General features: G+C 41.7%; 1 protein-coding gene and 2 pseudogenes across 2 annotated transcripts in view; 2 read left to right on the top strand and 1 right to left on the bottom strand.

Annotated features, from left to right (window-relative positions):
- The first annotated feature begins 15,405 nt into the window (after positions 1-15,405).
- On the top strand, positions 15,406-16,500 carry LOC136153505 (cyclin-dependent kinase 2-associated protein 1 pseudogene; annotated as a pseudogene).
- A 2,164-nt stretch (positions 16,501-18,664) lies between these two features.
- The window catches only part of LOC136154579 (PI-PLC X domain-containing protein 1-like), an 11,918-nt pseudogene continuing 6,388 nt past the window's right edge, over positions 18,665-24,194 (bottom strand).
- Positions 18,683-24,194, top strand: part of LOC136154033 (uncharacterized) — a 17,570-nt gene continuing 12,058 nt past the window's right edge. The window contains exons 1-2 of one of the 2 annotated variants that reach the window (XM_065916248.1): positions 18,683-18,799; positions 19,805-19,872. The gene's annotated coding sequence lies outside the window, so the exon portion shown is untranslated. The remainder of the gene's footprint in view (positions 18,800-19,804; positions 19,873-24,194) is intronic. The other variant, XM_065916249.1, reaches the window with a different exon arrangement.

The following is a 24,194-nucleotide window of genomic DNA, read 5'->3' as shown; positions in this document are numbered from 1 at the left end:
TACAAGAAAGATCTTCATGACCCAGCTAAACACGATGGTGTGATCACTCTCCTAGAGTCAGATATCCTGGAATGCGAAGTCAAGTGGGCCTTAGGATGCATCACAAGAACAAAGTTAGTGGAGGTGATGGAATTCCAGTTGAGCTCTTTCAAATCCTAAAAGGTGATGCTGTGAAAATGTTGCCCTCAATATGCCAGCAAATCTCGGAAATTCAGCAGTGCCCACAGGAGTGGAAAAGTTCAGCTTTCATTCCAATCCCAAATAAAGGCAAAGCCAAAAACTGTTCAAACTACCACACAATTGCACTCATCTCACACACTAATAAAATTATGCTCAAAATTCTCCAAGACACGCTTCAATAGGACGTGAACTATGAACTTCCAGATGTTCAACCTTGATATAGAAAAGGCAGAGGAACCAGAGATCAAATTTCCAACAACTGCTGTATCATCAAAAAAGCAAGAGAGTTCCAGGAAAACATCCACTTTTTCTTTACTGACAACACCAAAGCCTTTGACTGTGTGGATCACAACAAACTGTGGAAAGTGCTTAAAGAGATCAGAATACCAGACCACCTGACCTGCCTCCTGAGAAATCTGTATGCTGGTCAAAAAGCAACAATCAGAACCGGACATGGAACAACAGACTGTTTCCAAACTGGGAAGGGAGTACATCAAGGCTGTATATTGTCACCTTGCTTATTTAACTTATAATATATTCGTGAAAATAACCTCAGATGAACACCTCTATATATGGTTAAAAGGATACATGAATGTGTACAATTACAATAAGGCCATTTGAGTCAATATGCATGGGCCGAATGATGATCATATGAAGTGAAGTGAGGCACACAGAGAAAGACAAATACCAAATGATATCACTTAAATATGGAATCTAAGATGTGATATAAATGAACATATGTATGAAACAGAAAAAGAAAACACTCATGGACATAGAGAACAGACTTGTGGCTTCCAAGGTATAGAGAATTGGTGGAGGGATGGAGTAAGAGATTGGGGATTATAGATATAAACTAGAGTATATGGAATGGACAGATTGGTTCCTACTTTAGAGAATAGATAACTATATTCAGTATCTGATGATAAATCGTAAAGAAAAAGAATATATATAGGACATCCCTGGTGGTCTAGTGGCTAAGACCCCACACTTCCACTGCAGGGGATGCAGGTTCAATTCCTGGTCAGGGAACTAATCCCACATACTGCACATTGTAGCCATAAAAAAGATTAAATAAATGAATACATATCTATCTATCTATGTATATATACACACAATGTATGTAAGATATATATGTGTATAAATGAATCACTTTGTTGTAAAGCAATAATTCACACAACACTGTAAATGAATTATACTTCAAATAAAAAATAACTAGACTGGGAAAAAAAGATGGTAGTATTTCATTGTACATAAAGTTTATATTTCAAAGAATACTACTGTAAACAAACATTGCTCACTACTGAATGGTAGGCTTACTAAAATACAGAGATGCATACTGCAATTTGTCTGCAATTGCAATTTGCAATTGTCTGCAATTTGTCACAAAATGCACCAGGGAATAAGACGGATTCAAGGATGGATAGAGGGATGGACACATGGATAATTACATGACAAAGGAAGTACCATAAAATGGTTACAGTAGAATCAAGGTGGGAAGCCTGTGTATTAGTTAGAAAAAATTTTCAACTTTGTGGAATGTCTGGAAATTTTTATAATAAAATATTCGGGAAAGTACAGAGCAAAGAACAATAAAAACCAAAAATGCACATGAAGTATAATTCCAACTGTAGAAATATGGGCTGAACCATGATGGGGAGGAAATGGGGTAGAATGTGCACTGTGGTGAAAGTAATCATGGTTTTTGTTTACTTTTTCACACTCTGTGCACTGACCAAGTTCTTTTCCCAATATCCCCAGACTACATTTTCCATAATAAAAGTAGCATCACCTTCCCTCTGGCCCAAGGGAGACAGGCTTACTGGGCAGCATCATCGCCCTGCTTGTGCTTCCCTCCTCATGACCTTGGCTCTGAGCACGTGCTGGGGCTCCCTGAGTCCTCCAATCACAACTCGAGAGACGTGTCCCTGTTGGCCTCACAGGGCAGACCAAGCCTATGGCTGACTCATCTGTTTGGAGTCCCAGGTGCAGCTCCACCCGTCCTGGCTTCATCTTGGCCCATCATGGCACTACCCGCCTTCACTTATGTTTTTCTCTCTATATATATATGTATATTTCAGTGCAAAGTAAATAGTTTATTGAAAAGTACATGTGGAAAGGCACACAGGTGAACACAGAGTGAGTTGCCCACCACCCTGTAATTCTTTTAGTGTACAACTTCCAGCACCCTGGAGTTTTCTCAGTTATTTAAATTTCTTAATTTAAGTGATCTTTGTCCAGAAGCTAAAAAGGGAAAATTTACACTGTGTGGTAAAATTCTTGTAAATAAATAATAAACAAGGAATTATAAAAAGAGAATTGAGAAATATTTGGAAGATAGCTGACAGAGGGCTCATTTACCTAATTTAAGCAGAGTTAAAAAGTCAAAACAAGAAAAGAAGATGAAAAACTCAATAGAAGACAACCAGGAAGTAAACATACAGTATAAACTAATACAAATTACTCAAAAGAGGGAAAAAAAAGAAAAATTACCAAAAAACAGGAGGAAATGTTGAAACTAATTGGAAATAAAAGAAATTCAAGCCAAAGCAATAATGCAATAGGATTTCTCACCATGCAATTTGTCATAATTCAATGAGAAATTTGAAAGACACCAAATGTTTCCTCCAAATTGAGGATGAGGGATTGGAAAATGACTGCTCATGCAGTGTTGTGAAAGCATAGAGTGATGCAACTTTCTGAAGGATAATTTGACTTTATCTAGTAAATTTGTAAATACATGGAGCCACTTAGCAAGACCCTGTTTGGAATTTACATTGCAGAAATATTTATGCAATTTCACCAAGATTATATGATGCTCAGTGCAATTTTTTCTCAGCATCCTAGGAAATCTCTTTGGTACCCTTACCCACACTGCGCTTCCCCCATGAAACCCCTCTTTCTTAGTTCCATTAGTATAGATTACTTTTGCTTCATCTCGAACTTCCTATAAATGGAGCCTACAGTATGTTCACATGTAGTTGCTTTACAATGTTGTGTTACTTTCTTCTGTACAGAAAACTAAATCAGCTGTGTGTTTGTGTGTGTATATATACCCTATTTTTTAAATTTCCTTTGCATTTACGTCACCACAGAGCATTGAGGACAGTTACCTGTGCTACACAGGTAGTTCCTATTAGTCATCAAGGCACTATTCTCCAAAACATACAAACAGCTCATGTACACAAGTATCAAAAAAAAAAAAAAAAAAAAAAAACCTCAATCAAAAAACAGGCAGATCTAAATAGATATTTCTCCAAAGACATACAGATGAAGATAAAACACATGAAATGAGGCTCAACATCACTAATTATTAGAGAAATGCAAATCAAAACTACAATGAGGTATTACTTCACACCAGTCTGAATAGCTATCATCAAAAATTCTACAAAAAATAATTCATGGGGAGAGTGTGGAGAAAAGAGAACCCTCTTGCACTGTCAGTGGGCATGTAAATTGGTACAGCCAATATGGTGAACAGTATGGCAGCTCCTTTAAAAGTAAAACGGAATTATCATATAACCTAGCAACCCCTCTCTTTTACATATTCCTGGAGAAAACCTTATTTCCAAAAGGTACATGCACCCCAATGTTCATCGCAGCACTATTTTCCATAGCCACGACTTGCAACATTTTAAAATCATAGCAACAATGCAAAAAAAAAAAAAAAAAATTGAAGCAAAGAGTCTCTAAACAGGGGGTCAAATTACTAGGCATTTGTAAAAATAGAAGCCTGAAGATAAGTAAACAAAGCAAGAATCACGTATCAGAACCACGTTCTATGTTAGCATTCAAATAGCAGAAAAGATGATTTTATACTAAAAGAACTAGTGCATCCTCATCTTTTTATCTCCCCTTCCTAGGAACTCAGAATTCTGAGCCAATGGTATATGAAATCATGGGTGATTTTTTTGTGTGTTTGTGTTTTTCTAGCAACTTCACATTTTCAGTTATAAGCATGCATTAATTTTTTAAAAAGTTATACAGTATCATTTTCAACATGTAAAGAAAACATCTGGTTTTTATAAATTGCATTCATAAGCACTCTTCTATTTCTCCACGAGAGGGCAGAATAATCACAGTATATATTTATTCATACCCACATGTACTTATGAGAGAATACATCTGGATTTTATACATTACATTCAAAAGCATTCTTCTATTACTCCATGAGACGTCAACATAAGCACAGTAAATATGCACTCATACACACATATACATATGAGTGATACCTTGGATTTTGTAAATTACATTCATTAGCATTCTTGTTTATCCTCGAAAGGGCATCATATGCACAGCAAATATTTATTCATACCCACATATACATATGTGAGAACATCCGGATGTTATGAATTGCATTCATAACCATTCTTCTATTTCTCCACGACAGGGCAGCAAAGGTACAGTAAATATTTATTCACACCCACATACTTTGGCCACTTGATGTGAAGAACTGACTCATTGGAAAAGTCCCTGATGTTGGGAAAGATTGAAGGCAGGAGGTGAAGTGGATGACAGAGAATGAGATGGTTGGATGTCATCACCGACTTAATGGACATGAGTTTCGGTAAGCTCCAGGAGAGGTGATGGATAGGGAAGCCTGGTGTCCTACAGTGCATGTGGTCGGAAAGGGTCAGACACGACTGACAGACTGAACTGAACTGACTGACATAAACATATAAAATACTAATACAGCTTCAAAATGGACGTGCTATTCCAAGAGTGGTGTACTACACAAGTTTTCATAATATATCTGGGAAAATAACCACAGATGAATACCTCTATGTATGGTTATAGGGGACAAGAATCTGTACAGCTACAACAATAAGGCCATTTGAGTCAACATGCATGGATCGAGAGACGATCATACTAACTGAAATGAGGCATACAGAGAAGGACAACAAATGATATCACATAAATGTGGAATCTAAGATATAACACAAATGAACACATGTATGAGACAGAAACACACTCGTGGACATAGAGAACAGACTTGTGGTTTCCAAGGCTGAGAGAATTGGGGGAGCAATGGAGTATGAGATTGGGGTTAAGAGATATATACTAGAGTATATGGAATGGATTGACAAGTTCCTACTGTCAAGGACAGAGAACTATATTCAGTATCCTATGATAAATCATGATGGAAAAGAATATATATGGGACATCCCTGGCAGTTCAGTGGTTACGACTCCACACTTCCACTGCAGGGCATGCATGTTCAATCCCTGGTCAGGGAACTAACTCCACATGGTTAGAAGTGTAGCCAAAAGAACAAAAATAGTAAAGATGAAATAAAAGAATGTGTGTGTATATACATATATATGTATATATGTATATACACACACACACCTTGTATATATACAATATATGTGTATAATTGAATCACTTTGCTATAAAGCAGAAAGGAAATGGTAAACCACCTCAGTATTCTTGCATTGAGAACCCCATAAACAGTATGAAAAGGCAAAAATATAGGACACTGAAAGATGAACTCCCCAGGTCGGTAGATGCCCAATATACTGGAGTATCTGGATACTGGAGTATCTCCCTACTGGAGACCAGTGGAGAACTAACTCCAGAATGAATGAACAGATGTAGCCAAAGCAAAAACAACACACAGGTGTGGATGTGACTGAAGACAGAAGCAAGGTTTGATGTTGTAAAGAGAAATATTGTATAGGAACCTGGAATGTTAGGTCCATGAATCAAGGCAAATTGGAAGTGGTCAAACAGGAGATGGCAAGAGTGAACATCAACATTCTAGGAATCAGTGAACACAGATGGACCAGAATGGGTGAATTTAACTCAGATGACCATTATATCTACTACCCTTAGAAGAAATGGAGTAGCCATCATAGTCAACAAAAGAGTCTGAAATGCAGCACTTGGATGCAATCTCAAAAATGACAGAATGATCTCTCTTCATTTTCAAGGCAAACCATTCAATATCACAGTAATCCAAGTCTATGCCCTGACAAGTAACACTGAAGAAGCTGAAGTTGAATAGTACTATGAAGACCTACAAGACCTTTTAGAACTAACACTCCAAATAGATATCCTTTTCATGATAGGGGACTGGAATGCAATAGTAGGAAGCCAAGAAACACCTGGAGTGACAGGCAAATTTGGCCTCGGAGTACAGAATGAAGCAGGGCACACCAATAGACTTTTGCCAAGAGAACTCACTGGTCATACAAACACCCTCTTCCAATAACACAAGAGAAGATTCTACTCATGGATTTCACCATATGATCAACACTGAAATCAGACTGACTGTGTTGTTTGCAGTCAAAGATGGAGAAACTCTATACAATCAGCAAAAACATGATCGGGAGCTGACTGTGACTCAGATCACAGTCAATAATATGATGAACAATAATGAACTCCTTACTGCCAAATTCAGACTTAAATTGAAGAAAGTGGGGAAAACCACTAGACCATTCAGGTATGACCTAAATCAAATTCCTTATGATTACACAGTGGAAATGAGAAACAGATTTAAGGGACTAGATCTGATAGAGTGCCTATTCCATTGTACATTTCATTGTATGTAAAGTTTATATCCAAAGAAAATTGCTGTAAACAAACATGGCTCACTACTAAATGGCAGGCTTGCTGAAATACTTACAGAGAGACATACTGATGTCTGCAATTTACCAGAAAATGCACAAGGAAAAAGGTCAATTGATGACTGGACAGAGGCATTGGCAAATGGATAGATACATGACAAAAGAAGTATTGTACAATTGTTACAAAAGCAGACCCTTACATATGCTGTCTATAAGATACCCATCTCATACCAAGGGACATGTACAAAGTGAACATAAAGTTTTGGAAAAAGGTATTTCATGCAAATGCAGACCAAAAGAAAGCAGGAGTATCAATACTCATATCAGATGAAATAGACTTTGAAAGAAAGGCTGTGAAAAGAGACAAAGAAGGACACTACATAAGGATCAAAGGATCAAACCAAAAAGAAGATATAACAATTATAAATATATATGCACCCAACATAGGAGAAGCTCAATATACGTAATGCAAATGCTAACAAGTAGGAAAGGGGAAATTAACAGTAACACAATAAGAATAGAAGACTTTAATATGCCACTCACGCCTATGGATAGATCAACCAACCAGAAAATTAGCAAGGAAACACAAAGTTTAAATGATACAATGGACCAGTTAGAACTAGTTGATATCTATAGGACATTTCACCCCAAAACAATGAAATTCACCTTTTTCTCAAGTGCACACGGAACATTCTCCAGAATAGATCACATTCTGGGCCATGAATCTAGCCTTGGTAAAGTAAAAAAAAATCGAAATCATTTCAAGCATCTTTTCTGATCACAATGAGTTAAGACTCTAATCAACTTCAGGAAAAAAAACTATTAAAAATAAAAACATATGGAGGCAAAGCAACATGCTTCTGAATAGCCAACAAATTACAGAAGAAATAAAGAAGAAATCAAAATATGCATAGAAACAAATGAAAATTAAAACATGAGAAACCAAATCCTATGCCATTCAGTAATGCACTGCTAAGGGGAAAGTGAGTGAAGTGAAGTTGCTCAGTCGTGTCCGACTCTCCAACTCTGCAACCACATGGACTGTAGCCTACCAGGCTCCTCAGTCCATGGGATTTTCCAGGCAAGGATCTTGGAATGGGTTGCCATTTCCTTAGTTGATAGCAATAAGAGGTTACCTCTAGAAACAAAAGAAACATGAAATAAATGACATAACTTTACACCTAAAGCAACTGGAAAAAGAAGAAATGAAGAACCCCAGGGTTGGTAGAAGGAAAGAAATCATAAAAATTAGGGCAGAAAGAAGTGGGGGAAAAAAGCAAACGATAGCAAAAATCAACAAAACTAAAAGCTGGTTCTTTGAGAAGATAAATAAGATAGACAAACCATTAGGCAGACACATCAGGAAAAAAACGGAGAAGAATCAAATCAACAAAATTAGAAATGGAAATGAAGAAATCACAACAGACAACACAGAAATACAAAGGATCACAAGAGAATACTATCAGCAGCTATATGAAAATAAAATGGACAACTTGGAAGAAATGGATGAATTCTTAGAAAAGTATAACCTTCCAAAACTGAACCAGGAAGAAACAGAAAATCTTACCAGACTCATCAAAAGCACGGAAATTGAAACTGTAATAAAAAATCTTCAAACAAACAAAAGCCCAGGATCAGTTGCCTTCACAGGTGAATTCCACCAAACAATTAAAGAGCTAACACCTATCCTACTCAAAGTCTTCCAAATAATTGCAGAAGGCAAACTCACAAACTCATTTTATGAGGCCCCCATCACCTTAATCCCCAAACCAGAGAAAGATGCCACAAAGAAAACTATAGGCCAACATCACTGATAAACATACATGAAAAATCTTCAACAAATTCTAGCAAGCAGAATCCAACAACATATTCAAAAGGTCAAACATCATGACCAAGTGGGTTTATTCCAGGGATGCAAGGATTCTTCAATATTTGCAAATCAATCAATGTGATAAATTGCATTAACAAACTAAAAGATAAAAACCATATGCCTATCTCCATAGATGCAGAGAAAGCCTATGACAAAGTTCAACATGCATTTATAGTAAAATGCTCCAAATTGCAGGCATAGAAGGAACACAATTCAACATAATAAAAGTCATATATGATAAAACCATAGCAAACTTTATCCTCAAAGGCGAAAAATATAAAGCATTTCCCCTAAAATCAGGAAAAAGATAAGAGTGCCCACTCTCACCACTACTATTCAACATAGTTTTGGAAGCTTTAGCCATAGCAATTAGAGAAGAAAAAAAATGAAAGGGTACCCAAATTGGAAAAGAAGAAATAATATTCTTGCTGTTTGCAGATAACATGATCCTCTACACAGAAAGCCCTAAATACACCACCAGAAAATTACAAGAGCTAATCAATGAATACAGAAAATTTGCCAGATATAACATTAATACACAGAAATCCCTTGCATTTTGATACACTAACAATGAGAAAACAGAAAGTGAAATTAAGAAAAAATCCCTTACAGCACTGGGATGAAAATAATGAAATACTTAGGAATAATACTACCTAAAGAAACAAAAGGCCTATATATAGAAAACGTTAAAACACTGAGGAAAGAAATCAAAGATGCACAAATAGATGGAGAAATATACCTTGTTTATTGATCTGAAGAGTCAACATAGTGATAATGAGTATACTACCCCAAGCAGTTGTAGATTGAATGCAATCCCTATCAAGCTATCAATGGTATTTTTCACAGAACGAGAACAAATAATTTGACAATGTGTACTGAAATACAGAAAACCTCAAACAGCCAAAGCAATCTTGAGAAAGAAGAATGGAAGAGGAGGAATCAATCCACCTGCCTTCAGACTATACTACAAAGCTACTGTCATCAAGACAGTATGGTACTGGCACAAAGAGAAATATAGATCAATGGAACAAAACAGAAAGCTCAGAGATAAATCCACGCACCCATGGACAATGTATGTTTAACAAAGGATGCAAAAATATACAATGGAGAAAAGACAATCTCTTTAACAAGTGGTGATGGGAAAACGGGTCTACCAAATGTAAAAGAAGGAAACTAGAACACTTTCTAACACCGTACACAAAAAGAAACTCAAAGTGGATGAAAGATTCAAGTGCAGGACTAGAAACTATAAAATTCCTAGAGGAGAACATATTCAAAATACTCCCTTATATAAATCACTTCAGGATCCTCTATGACACACCTCCCAGAGTAATGGAAATACAATCAAAATTAAACAATCTAATTGTTTAGACCTAATTAAACTTAAAAGCTTCTACACAACAAAGGAAACTATGAGCAAGGTGAAAAGACGGCCTTCAGAATGGGAGAAAATAATAGCAAATGAAGCAACTGACAAAGAATTAACCTTAAAAATATACAAGCAACTCCACATCAAAAAAAAAAAAAAAAATGACCTGATCAAAAAATGGGACAAAGAACTGAAGAGACTTTTCTCCAAAGAAGACATACAAATGGCTAACAAGCACATGAAAAGATGCCCAACATCACTCATTATCAGAGAAATGCAAATCATAACCACAATGAGGGATCATCTCCTGCTGGTCAGAATGGCTGCTATCAAAAAGTCTACAAACAATAAATGCTGCAGAGGCTGTAGAGTAAGGGAACTCTCCTAAACTGTTGGTGGGAATGCAAACTAGAACGGCCACTATGGAGAACAGTGTGGGGATTCCTTAAAAATCTGGAAATAGAATTGCCAAACAACCCAGAAATCCCACTGCTGGGCATACACACTGAGGAAACCAGAGCTGAAAAAGACATGTGTACCCCAATGCTCATCACAGCACTGTTTCCAATAGCTAAGATATGGAAGCAACCTAGATTTCCTTCAGCATACACACGGAAAATAAAAAAAAACTGTGATACATATGACTCAGCTATTAAAAAGAACATATTTGAATCACTTCTAATGAGGTGGATGAAACTGGAGCCTATTATACAGAGGGAAGTATGTCAGAAGGAAAAACACCCATAGAGTATATTAACACATATATATGGAAATTAGAAAGATAGTAATGATGACCACATATGTGAGGCAGCAAAAGAGACACAAATATAAAGAAGAGACTTTTAGACTCTGTAGGAGAAGGCCAGGGTGAGATGATTTGAGAGACTAGCATTGAAACATGTATATTATGATGTGTGAAATAGATCACCTGTCCAACTTTGATGCATGACATAGGGCACTCAAAGCCGCTGCACTGGGAAAACTCTGAGGGATGGGATGAGGAGAGAAGCGGTAGGGGTTTCAGGATGGGTAAGACATGTACACCCATGGCTGATTCAGCTCAACATAGAGCAAAAACCACCACAATACTGCAAAGTAAGTAGACTCCAATTAAATGAATATATTATTTTAAAAGAAAAAGACCCATGTACCTGCCATCTACAAGAAACCAACTTCAGACCTAAAGACACATATGGATTGAAAGTGACAGGCTGGAAAAATAAATGCCATGCAAATGGGAATCAAAAGAAAGATGGAACAGCAATCTTCTTATCATACCTTAAACTAAAGAAGCTTACAATAGATAAGGAAGGACACTACATAGTGATGAAGGGATCAATACAAGATGAAGACATAGCAATTGTAAACATGTTTGCCCCCAACATAGGAGCACCTCAATACATAAGACAAACACTAAGAGACATTAAAAGAGAAATTGAAGTAAAAGAACAATAGTCAACATTAACACCCAACTCACACCAATGGACAGAACATCAAAACAGAAAACTAATGCAGAAACACATGTCTTAAATGATACATGAGATGAGATGAATCTAAGTGATATCTTCAGGAGATGCCATCCAAATGAAGAATAATACACCTTCTTCTCAAGTGCACAGGGAACAGTCTCCAGGATAGACCACATCTTGCATCCCAAATCAAACCTCAGTAAAATGAACAAAATTGAAATTGTATCAGGCATCTTCTCTGACCACAACACTATGAGACTAAATATTAATTAGAAGAAAAAAGAAAACTGTAAGAAACACAAACACATGGAGATTAAACATCACATTTCTAAATAACCAACAGGTTACTGAAGAAATCAAAACGGAAATCGAAATTTTTCTAGACTAAAATGACAATGAAAACACGACAACTGAAAATCTATGGGATACAGGAAAAGAAGTTCTAAGAGGGAAGTTTGTAGCAAGAGAATCCTAACTTAAGAAACAAGAAAAGCATCGAATAGACCACCTCAATTGTCTCCTAAAACACCTGGTAAAGAGGAACAAAAAAAAGCCAAAACTAGTACATGGAAAGAAATCATAAAGATCTGAGCAGAAATAAATGAAAAATAAATGAAAGAAACAATAGCAAAGATTAATAAACTAAAAGCTGGTTCTTTGAGAAGATAAACAAAGTTGACAAACCTTTAACCAGACTCATCAAGAAAAATAGAGAGAAGAATCAAATCAACAAACTTAGAAATGAAAAAGGAGAGATTAGAACAGAAAATGCAGACATACAAAGAATTATAAGAGACTATTATGAACAATTCTCTGGCAATAAAATGGATAATCTGGAAGAAATGCACAGAGGCTTAGAAAAGCTCAATCTTCCAAGACTGAACCAGGAAGAAACAGAAATTATGAACCACCCAATTACAAGCTCCAAATCGAAGCTTTGATCAAAAAATTCCCAAAAGACAAAAGCTCAGGACCAGATTGCTTCAGAGTTGAATTATATCAAACATTCAGAGATGAGCAAATGCATATCCTTCTAAAACTCTTTCAAATAAATTGCACTCCTAGAGGAGAACATAGGCAAAACACTCTCTGACATAAATCACAGCAAGATCTTCTATGACCCACCTCCCAGAATATTGGAAATAAAAGCAAAAATAAACAAATGGGACCTAATGAAAATTAAAAGCTTTTGCACAACAAAGGAAACTATAAGTAAGGTGAAAAGACAGCCCTCAGATTGGGAGAAAATAATAGCAAATGAGGAAACAGACAAAGGATTAATCTCAAAAATATACAAGCAACCCCTGCAGCTCAATTCCAGAAAAATAAATGACCCAATCAAAAAATGGGCCAAAGAACTAAACAGACATTTCTCCAAAGAAGACATACAGACGGCTAACAAACACATGAAAAGATGCTCCACATCATTCATTATCAGAGAAATGCAAATCAAAACCACAATGAGGTACCATTACACGCCAGTCAGGATGGCTGCTATCCAAAAGTCTACAAGCAATAAATGCTGGAGAGGGTGTGGAGAAAAGGGAACCCTCTTACACTGTTGGTGGGAATGCAAACTAGTACAGCCACTATGGAAAACAGTGTGGAGATTTCTTAAAAAACTGGAAATAGAACTACCATATGACCCAGCAATACCACTTCTGGGCATACACACTGAGGAATCCAGATCTGAAAGAGACACATGCACCCCAATGTTCATCGCAGCACTGTTTGTAATAGCCAGGACATGGAAGCAACCTAGATGCCCATCAGCAGATGAATGGATAAAGAAGCTGTGGTACATATACACCATGGAATATTATGCAGCCATTAAAAAGAATTCATTTGAATCAGTTCTAATGAGATGGATGAAACTGGAGCCCATTATACAGAGTGAAGTAAGCCAGAAAGATAAAGAACATTACAGTATACTAACACATATATACGGAATTTAGAAAGATGGTAACGATGGCCCTATATGCAGGGCAGAAGAAGAGATGCAGAAGTACAGAACAGACTTTTGAACTCTGTGGGAGAAGGTGAGGGTGGGATGTTTAGAAAGAACAGCATGTATATTATCTGTGGTGAAACAGATCACCAGCCCAGGTGGGAAGCATGAGTCAAGTGTTCGGGCCTGGTGGGCTAGGAAGACCCAGAGGAATCTGGTGGAGAGGGAGGTGGGATGGGAGACCGGGATGGGGAATTTGTGTAACTCTATGGCTGATTCATATCAATATATGACAAAACCCACTGAAAAATTAAAAAAAATAAATTAAAAAAAAAAAATTGCAGAGGAAGGAACACTTCCAAACTCATTCTACGAGGCTACCATCACCCTGATACCAAAACCAAACAAAGACAAGATCAAATAAGAAAACTACAGGCCAATATCACTGATGAACATAGATGGTGAACATAGATTTAAAATTTTTAAATTATTAAGTTAAAACTAAAGTTTAAAAAGAAACTAAAAAAGGAAAAAAAAACGTTGAAATAACTCAAATGTCCATCAACTGGTGATCAAATAAATAAAACATGCAATGCAAAATTATTTGGCCATCAAATGAATGAAGTTCTTATATAAGCTATAACATGGTAGAACTCAGAAATGATTACACTAATTAATAAAGCCAGGAACAGAAGGCTTTCTATTGCAGTATTCTGTTCTTGTGAATGCGTATGTCTCAGATAAGGTAATTCTCTAAAGACCTAAAAAAGAGGAGTGAGTGCAAGGGCCCAGATGAAGGCGGAAGTGGAAAATGTTTGCCAACTGGAGAGTGTTTCCCATTGGAGTGATGAAAATATTCTAGAATGAGGCTGTGGTTATGGTTATTCAACCTATGAGTAAGTTACAAATCAATGAATTATATGGCTTAACTAGTAAGTTCATGGTACAGGTACAACATGTCAATAAATCAATTTTTTTAAACTACTGAAATTAACTTCTACATCCAGGAATACTATCCTTCAAAAACAAAAGAGAAGGAGATATTCTCATATGAACAAAAAATTGGGGAATTCATTCTCAGCAGATACCTCGTCTGTAAGAAATATTAAAAGAAGTTATTTAAACAGAGTAAGATGATACTGAAGAGAAATTATGAGTTAAGAAAGACGGTTATGTTGAATTTTGACAGAAAACAACAAAATTCTGGAAAGCAATTATCCTTCAGTGAAAAATTAATTGAAAAAAATGAAGGCAAATTGAAATGAAGGGGTTTTTTTCTTATTATTAATTGGCTAAAGATAAATGCTTCTTTGGGCTTCTTCATCTTTGTTTTTCACTGATCATGAATCTTCATAATTAAAGTGGGTTTCATGTATACAAGATCTAGTTTCACTCAGTGGTAAAGAATCCACCTGCAATGCAGGAGCTGTAGCAGATGTCAATTCCATCTCTGGGTCAGGAAGATCCCCTGCAGGAGAGCATGGCAACCCACTCCAGCATTCTTGCCTGGAGAATCCCTATGAACGGAAGAGACTGGTGGGCTTACAGTCCATGGGATGGCAAAGAGTTGGACACGAACGTGCAAGTAAAGAACAGCAGACACATATTCCTAACAGAAACTCTGAAGATACTAAAAATAGATGGGAAAATTCTCAGCCTAAACAATGCAAAACAAACAAACAAAAAACCTAGATTGTAGAGCTGAACTATAAAAAGTTTTAGGCACTAAACTGTCTCCCAACAGTAGTTTAAACAGCGTGTTCCACACAAGAGAGAGGAGTAATTTTTAATACTCACTCAATAGAAAAACATTCTATTTACATTCATAAATTAAAGGCAATGAAAATGTCCAGAAAACAAACATAGTATAAAATCTACTGATCATGGCCTCCAACTAATAAAATAATATTAAAAAAAAAAAAAAAATCTACTGATCATTTTATATCTAATTAAGACTGTAAAATTGGACCCCGCTGGCTCCGCTCAAAGTTTGCGGCCGCCCCTGCGCCCGCGCGCCCGCCCGATGTATGGGTGATATACTGCAGCGGGTGTCAGGGTGAGGGACGGCCATATTTGCCGGTGCGGCCCGAGCCGTCAACAACAAAAAGTGCGCGGGAGCTCGGCGGGCGCACGGACGGGCGCACGGACGCCGGGACCGCCTCGCCGCCGCCGCCGCCGGGTCTCGCCGCCGCCGCCGCCCTCGCGGGCCGGGCCCCGCTGCGCCCCGGCGCGCCCAGCCGCTCGGGGGGATGTCTTACAAACCGAACTTGACCGCGCACATGCCCGCCGCCTCCCTCAACGCCGCTGGGAGCATCCACCCACCCTCCACCAGCATGGCCACGTCTTCACAGTACCGCCAGCTGCTGAGTGACTACGGGCCGCCATCTCTAGGCTACACCCAGGGCACTGGGAACAGCCAGGTGCCCCAGAGCAAATATGCCGAGCTGCTGGCCATCATCGAAGAGCTGGGGAAGGAGATCAGACCCACCTATGCGGGCAGCAAGAGTGCGATGGAGAGACTAAAACGAGGCATCATCCATGCCCGAGGATTGGTGCGGGAGTGCCTGGCTGAAACGGAACGGAACGCCAGGTCCTAGCTGCCTTGTGAGCCTGGAAGGTTTTCCAACTTCTTCCCAGAGGAGAAGTTATGGTTCACCTCCCTTGTTGAGATGAAACTTTTGTTTTCAAGATGGTTAACCAGTTCAGTTTCTCGTCCCCCCGCCCCTCCCGTGGTTCACTTAGGCTCTGAATCTACAGTCTCTTTAAGATTGAGGAAAGATTTTGCAATTGATTAGGAGTTACATTGGAAATAGTTAGGAACTTCCCAGGTGTTTGTGGTTTTGTTTTCTTTTTTTAAAAGCATTGATTCAAAAGATGCACGTAGAAGTTACCTGTCTTACAGCAAACTAGTTTTGACTCTGAGATACCAGTGTCTGGTTTTCTTTTGGATACATTTATGTTAACCCAGATTGTTCTGTGTTCCTTTTCACAAGCTGATACAACTTGAAGTTTTTTTTTCAGTAGTATGGACTTGACAGCACACTTAACCTAGTAGCCAGTCCCCTCGTTTGCCCTTCGGTATAGATTCTGCTTAATGTAACTTCTTTTTTGCTTAAGCATATTTGCATAATTCTTAGTGCTTTGAAGTCCATTCTAAAATGCACAAGTTATAAATACAGAAGAAAAGAGCAACCTCCCAAACCAAACCTAACAAGGACCCCTGAAATTTTTCCTAAGACTGTATGTAGGTTTCAGTTCTGCCTTTTCTGAGGGTTGACCCAAACATCTGGAAGAAAATGGAACTGTTTGCGTCTTTGTATTTATTACTTGATGTAATAAAGCTTATTTTCATTAACAAAAAAAAAAAAGACTGTAAAATTGTAAGGGAATTTTTAAGAAAAAAAAAAAGTCTGTGAAAGTTTAAGCAGCCCCCAATGAAAAGAGTTGGACACGACTGAGCGACTGAACTGAACTAAAGCAGTCCCAATGAATGTAATTTTATTCTCCTTTTTCCATAGGCTCAAAATAATTGACAATTAAGAACGAATTTCACTTTAAAACATATTTTTCAACTTCAGCAGGATATTTTCTATTCAAATATAAGATTTTTCAAGCTAAAAATGTTTGTACCTTGCAGCGAATATTTTGTTTCACTGACTTAGACATAAATAAAATCACATTGTATGCCTTTACTTTGACCATCTTTGTGGTATCACTGTGCATTTAGAATCAACTGTTTGAATGTGGGGTCTGTGAAGTTCTTGGGTCACATACTGTTGAAGCCTAGCTTGAAGGATTTTGAGCATTACCTTGCTAGCATGCGAAATGAGTGCAGTCCTATGGTAGTTGGAACATTGTTTGGCATTGACCTTCTTTGGGATTGAAATGAAAACTGACCTTTTTCAGTCCTGAGGCCACTGCCAAGTTTTCCAAACTGGCTGGCCTATTGAGTGCACCACTTTAACAGCACCATCTTTTAGGATTTAAAAGAGCTCAGCTGAAATTTAATCACCTCCACTAGCTTTGTTTGTACTGCTGCATTCTAAGGCCACTTGACTTTGCCCTCCAGGATGCCTGGCTCTGGGTGATTGATCACACCATCATGGTTATCCAGGTTAATAAGATGTGTGTTTTTTTTTTTTTATAGTTCTTCTGCATATTCTTGCTACTTCTTAATCTCTTCTGTTTTAGGTAGGCCCATAATGTTTCAGTCCTTTACTGTGTCTGTATTTGCATGAAATGTTCCCTTGGCATTTCTGATTTTCCTGAAGAGATCTCTAGTCTTTCCCATTCTATTGTGTTCCTCTGTTTCTTTGCTTTATTCAAATCCCTTGTGAGTATACATTGGAAGTGACAAATAGTTTCAAGGGTTAGACCTGGCACACAGTACCAGAAGATCTATGGATGGAGGTTCCTAACATTGTACAGGAGGTGGTGATCAAAACCATCCACAAACAAAGAATTGCAAAAAGGCAAAGTGGTTGTCTGAGGAGGCCTTACAAATAGATGAGAAGAGAAGAGAAAGGCAAAGCAGACACGGAAAGATATAGCCACCTGAATGCAGTTTCAAGGACTAATAAAAGGGATTTCTCAGTGGGATCGCAAAGTGCTCAGTCCCCTCCTATGGACACTATCATAGTGCCTCTCCCACCTCCCGAGCTGGGGGTCACCGTCTGCCACTCTCAGTGCCCAGGGGGAGGGGGAAACCCCACCCTCTCCCATCAGGAACCCACAGACCAGGTGTGTCTCCTTGAGGATGTGATTGTACAAATCATGCACTCACCTTTAATCATCACCTCACATCCTGCATTAGCCGAGAGACACATGGAGGACCGAAGAGACCATGGACCCTGACACCTGGACCCACCTCTGCAGTCACCAACATTCATTGGAAGGGCGGACGGATGACCAGCCCCACAGGACAGGACTGAGAATAGCCTCCGCAATGCCCAGCTCCTAAAAGAGCCGTCCGTCAGCCCCTAGGCGGCTTCCAGTTTAGGCTGGTGATGTCACAGGACGTGACTGAGACGCACCCTCCGCGATACCCAGCTCCACTCATGCGCCGTCGGTAGGCCTCGAAGCAGCTTCCGGCTCAGCCCAGTGACGTTACAGGATGCGAACGAGGAGCGGCCTCCGCAATGCCCAGCCCATCAGTGTGCCGTCCGTCAGCACCGAGGTGGCTTCCGGTTCAGGCCGGAAACATCACAGGGCGTGACTGTGATGCATCCTCCGCAGTGCCCAGCTCCACACACGCGCTGTCCGTCAGCCCCGAAGTAGCTTCCAGTTCAACCCGATGTCGTCGCCAACAAACCCGTCGGCCCAGATGAAGTCGCCTGCGATGGTGTTGGTACAGCCGGTGGCCGACCCCAGTCACTGGTCCCGCACCCATGCGCAAAGGTAGGGGAGCCCCCACTGGGTCAGTTTCTCCAGGGACCAGGCCGGGTGGACGAGGACAAACTCCAGTTTCTCCGTGAGGTTGATGCCGGTCATGAACAGCCTGCCTGGGACAAGAGAGGGGCTGCTGTTCTTGGTGCCAGCTGTGGGGTCAGCCGCCCACGTGTGCAGTCACTAACCCATGGAGTCATGTGGCCAACCAAACCATGTGGTCGTCAACTCACATGGTCACCCCCCATGGGGTCACTACCCCATGCAGTGATCCCTCCACGTGGCCACCAACCAACGTGGTCACCCACCCATGGGGTCACTAACATGTGAGGTCATGAGGTCACCTGTCCACATAATTACCCACTCACACCATCACCCACCCGCACGGTCACCCACCCACCTGGTCACCAACCCACAGGGTCTTTCGCCCATGTGACCAGTAACCCATGGGGTCACCTGCCCACACAGTCACCAAGCTGTATCATCACCTACCCAGACTCTGGCTCCACAGCAGTCAGAGATTCAGATGTCTGACAGAGACCAAAGTTCAGACAGCGGGGGCTCACGGGGGTTTTGACTCACGAATTTCTCCTGTTACAGAGGGTAGGCAGGCTGGACAGTGACCCAGGAGATGTCCACATCCTGACCCCGTGTGGTGGACACAACAATGTCCGCATGGATGTTCACATCCTGTCTAGATCCTGATCCCCTGTGGTGGACACAGTAACATCCCCAAGAATGTCCACGCCCTGGTCCCCATGTGGTGAACAGAATAACGTCCCCTAATACATCCTGTTCCATTTCTCTTCTTGAACCAAAGCCAGCCCCATGCACTAGGACTTGCGTGTGACCAGTTGTCCTGGTGTGAAGGCGGAACTCACCTGGGTGGCTGCAGCTCTTCATGTGCTCCAGGTAGTGGATGAGGTCTCAGGGCTTCACCTGGTTCCCCCACCAGTAGGGGATACTGGGCCACAGTTCTTCATGCTGACTCATGGATGTCTCGTCCTTGTACGACAGGATGACCTGCTGGCCCTGGGACCACAGCTGGCACAGAATTGGCACCTCCTGAGGGTTGAATCATCCAGGTACCCATGAGACGTGTTCACAGGGGTTACTGGGGTGCCTTGTGACACGATGTGTCAGTTATTGGGGATGTCCCAGAAGCTACAGTGGTGTGTGGATTATTGGGGGATCTATGAGCAGTGATGGGATGGTTATTGGGTTCTCTGTGAGAAGAGACAGTCATGGGTGGAATAATGGCATGTCTGAGTAGAGACACTAGTGGGTAGATTACTGGGGTGTCTGAGTGGAGATGGTGATGCGTGGGTTATTGGGGTGTCTTGGGCAGTGATTGGTAGATTTTGGGGGTGTTTGACTGGAGACAGTGGTGGGTAGATTACTTGGGTGTCTTGAGCAGTGATGGGTCAATCATTGGGGTGCCTGAGTGGAAACAGGTGTGGATGGATTATTGGGATTCCTGATAGGAAACAGTGGGTGGATTACTGGGGCATCTCGAGCCATGATTGATCGATTTGGGGAGTGTCTGAATAGAGACCAGGCAAGGTGGATTATTGGGAGTGCCTGTGACCAGTGCTGGGCTGGTTACTGGAGTGTTTCAGTGGAGACAGTGGTGGGTGGATTACTGGGGTCTCGTGAATGGTGTCATCAGGTGTCTGAATCAGCCTCATACAGTGAGCAGATAGTCTGATTACAGTGAATCCTAGTGCTCCCACTGCCAAGAGCATGGGGGGCCTTTGGCCCCTGCTCACCCCATGGGGACACAGCATGTCCCCAGAGATGTTCTTGATGCAGCCCATCAGGTACTCATGCAGGTCCTCCATCATGCCCTGGAAGTTCCTGTATGTCAGGATAACCACCTCCAGGGGTTGGTTCTCCAGCCACGCCAAGATCTCTGTGAGGGTGTTCTGGGCGGGGGTGGAGGAGAGGGGCCTTATAGTGAGAGACAGGGGCATGGGTGGGGACCTCCCCCAGCACCGCCACTCTACAGACAGGTTGGGGGATCCTGACACACAAAGACATAAAGCATGGCACTTGGTCCCAAGGGACCCATCCTCTCCTGAGTGGCAGTGGGGAGCCGTGGCATTGCTCTGGTGTACGTGTGTATGTGTTTGTTTGTGTGCATATGTACATACTCCTGTAGGTACAGGTGACCACGCATATGTGCATGTGTTCAGAGTCTGTGTGTGCACAGCAGCAGAGAGCAGTGCTTAAAATATTGTGTGAAGTCTGTACTGAAGTGACTGTGCGAGGCCAGCAGGGTACATGCAGACTGAGGCCCAGGACGGAACCTCCAGACCCCAAGGGTCATTAGGTTCTCTGGTGGGGGCACTGGGGCCAAGGCCAGAGTGAAACATTAAGTGACTTGGCCATATCGTCCACTGCAAAATCAACAGTGTTGGTGCTGCTGGGGTTGAGGCCCTGCTTCTGGGAACAGGGTCTCCAGGGTCACTGGTCACATGGAGCACAGAGCCCGGGTCCAGATTGTGGTCTTGGGGGAGTGTTCCTGCAGAGTCCAGCCTTGCTCTCTTCTCAGGCAGTCCCTGGGTGGAAGCTCCCTGTGGGTTCAACAGCCTGGGCTCCAAACACCCAAGCTGGACCCTTGGACATGAGGACACACAAGACCCACAAAGGTCTGTGCCCACCCCACAAACAGCTCTAGGAAAGGCAAGAAGGAATCAAGGGGGGAGAATGAAAGGAAGAAACATCTGCCCACCACACAAATAAGACAGGAAAAAGCAAAAAATAACTTTAACATAAATTGAAAAGTGAAAGTTGTTCAGTTGTTTCCAACTCTTTTCGACCTGATGGACGGTAGCCCACCAGACCCCTCTGTCCATGGAATTATCCAGGCAAGATTACTGGAGTGGGTTTCCATTCCCTTCTCCAGGAGATCTTCCCAACCCCGGAATCAAACCCATGTCACCCACATTGCAAGCAGATTCTTTGCCAACTGAGCCACCAGGGAAACCCTAATATAAATTTGTAGCAGAAAATGTACTGTGTCCTCTACAAGGAGTCATAATGGAAAAAGAAAAAAAAGCAAGGATAAAAAGTGGGAAAGAAAATAATAGATTCTCTCCATCCAAAATAAAAGAAAAAGCAAAAACTAATATTAACATAAACTAGTAGCTGAAAATGGTACTGTGTCCTCTACAGAGACTCATGATGGGAAAAAAATATATATATTGATAAAAAATGGGAAAGGAACTCACAGTGTCCCCCCAATCCAAATTAAAAGAAAAAGGAAAAACTCATACGAATATTGTCAGCTACACACAGGCACTTGCCATCCACCTCTACAAGGATTAAATTAAGTGCTGCTGCAGAGAATGACCTTCAACACCCCTTGAAATACCACCGCCCGTGCCCCCCACCCCGCACTCACCCCGGTTCTCTTGACAGTCATACCACTTGAGACCCCAGCACCAAGGCCCCCCAGGATGGAGGGACCCTGCCCTGGAGTAATGCAGAACAGAGGGACCCTGACACCAAGGGGCCCTCAGAGCAGAAGGACCCCAGTCCTGCAGGGCTCCCGGGCTCTGGTGGACCCCCTCCTGCTTGGTCCCTCCTATGGGTGTGAGCTCTTAAGGCCAGGCTGCAGGCACCTGATGCAAGCAGGAATGAGGTTTGCCCACATTCCAGCCCTGGCTCTCTGCCCGTCAGATCCCCTGAGGAAGATTCTAGCAACCAGGGATCTCCCAGGAGGAAGCAATTACACAAGGCAAGAGCTGTGCTTGACAGCCTCTTGTCCTCTTGTGGGGACCAGGCTGGGATAGAAAAACCAGGAATATGAGTGCCCCTCAAGTACGGGTACAGGAAGGCAGGGGCCATCTGTCCCTCCAGGTGGGCCCCTGCTCCTGCAAGCACCTGGGCCCAGGTGGGTTCTCTACCCAGTCCAGCATCCAACCCCTGGCTAACGTGTGCCAGTGACAGGACCACTGTTAGTTGGGTGCCCCCTCCACATAGACAGGGCCCCCAGCATTGAGTCCTCTACATCCTCCACAATGACTGCTTCCCACCCCAACTTCTCTCCACCCCATAAAACGCCCGATCCACCCTTGAGAAGCACCACAGGGGAGGGGTGTGGGTGCCTCAGTCGTCTCAACTCTCTGTGACCCCATGGACTGTAGCCTGCCAGGCTCCTCTGTCCATGGGATTTCCCAGGTGAGAATACTCCAGTGGGGTACCATTTTCTCCTCCAGGGGATCTTCCTGGCCCAGGGATCGAACCCGGGTCCCCTGTATTGCAGGCTGATTCTTTACTGTCTGAGCCACCAAGAAAGTCTCCCTGGAGGAGGTGCCGGGGTGCAAACACAAACCCACCTCAGAGGACATGGGAACACAACTGTTGCTTCTCTAGGACCAGGAAGGAGCTCTGCTGTCAGCTCAGCTGCACAAAGTGCGGGACCCAGCCTCCCCCTCCCAGTTCCCCCAGCCTCTGTGACTTCAGACTGTGATGCTCTTAGTACATGAGTCCCCTTTCTGGTTTCAGGCTGGTTCCAGAGTAAAGCCGTGTCCTTTCCTACCTTTCTGGGAGGCTCTCTGGGTGGGGAAGATCTCCTGGAGGAGGGCATGGCAACCCACTCCAGTATTCTTGCCTGGAGAACCCCATGGACAGAGGAGCCTGGTGGGTACAGTCCATGTTGTTGCAAAGAGTCAGGCACGACTGAGCACAGACAGACCCTCTCTAGTTACAAGTACTTTCATAGTATTTTCAGCCTCTTTATGATGCCACTGTTGTGGGTCATGTGTAGTTTCATTTATTCTTTTCCTTTTAAATCTGTGTCATCTGTTTCAGAGACAGTGTGGAGAGGTTCACACTTTAGCGGTCCCCTGGGGACAATCCAGAAATCCTTCCTTTCCGTTTCTGAACATAGGTTTGGACTAGCTTTATTCTTTCTCTCTCTCTTTTTTCTTTTTTCATATTTATTCTCTAGGGTCAAGGAATGGGAAGGAGGATTCACAAGTTCATAATATACTTTGATTTGATGATATTATGGAAGAGTGGATGGATGGGTGAATAGATAAGTGAATGGATGGATGGATGGATGAATGGGTGGTGGGTGGGTGGATGGATGGATAGAAGGATGGACAATGGATGGGTCAGTGGGGTTGGATCAGTGGATGGGTGGATGATGGATTGGTCAGTGGGTGGATGGATGCATGATGGATGGGTGGATTTATGGATGGGTGGGTGGATAGGTGAGTGGGTGGGTGGGTGTGTGGGTAGATGGACAGATGGGTGGGTCAGTAGTATGTGGTACATGCACACAGTAGTGTATGACTCACCATGAATAGGAGTGAAGTTCTGACACACCTTACATTGTGGATGGAACTTGAACACATGATGATCAGTGACAGAAGCAGACACAGAAGGACACATTTTA

Source organism: Muntiacus reevesi, chromosome X (assembly GCF_963930625.1).
Source record: "Muntiacus reevesi chromosome X, mMunRee1.1, whole genome shotgun sequence".
Lineage (NCBI taxonomy): Eukaryota > Metazoa > Chordata > Mammalia > Artiodactyla > Cervidae > Muntiacus > Muntiacus reevesi.
The sequence above is the reverse complement of the archived record's forward strand: the minus strand, read 5'-3'. Positions and strand labels throughout refer to the sequence as shown.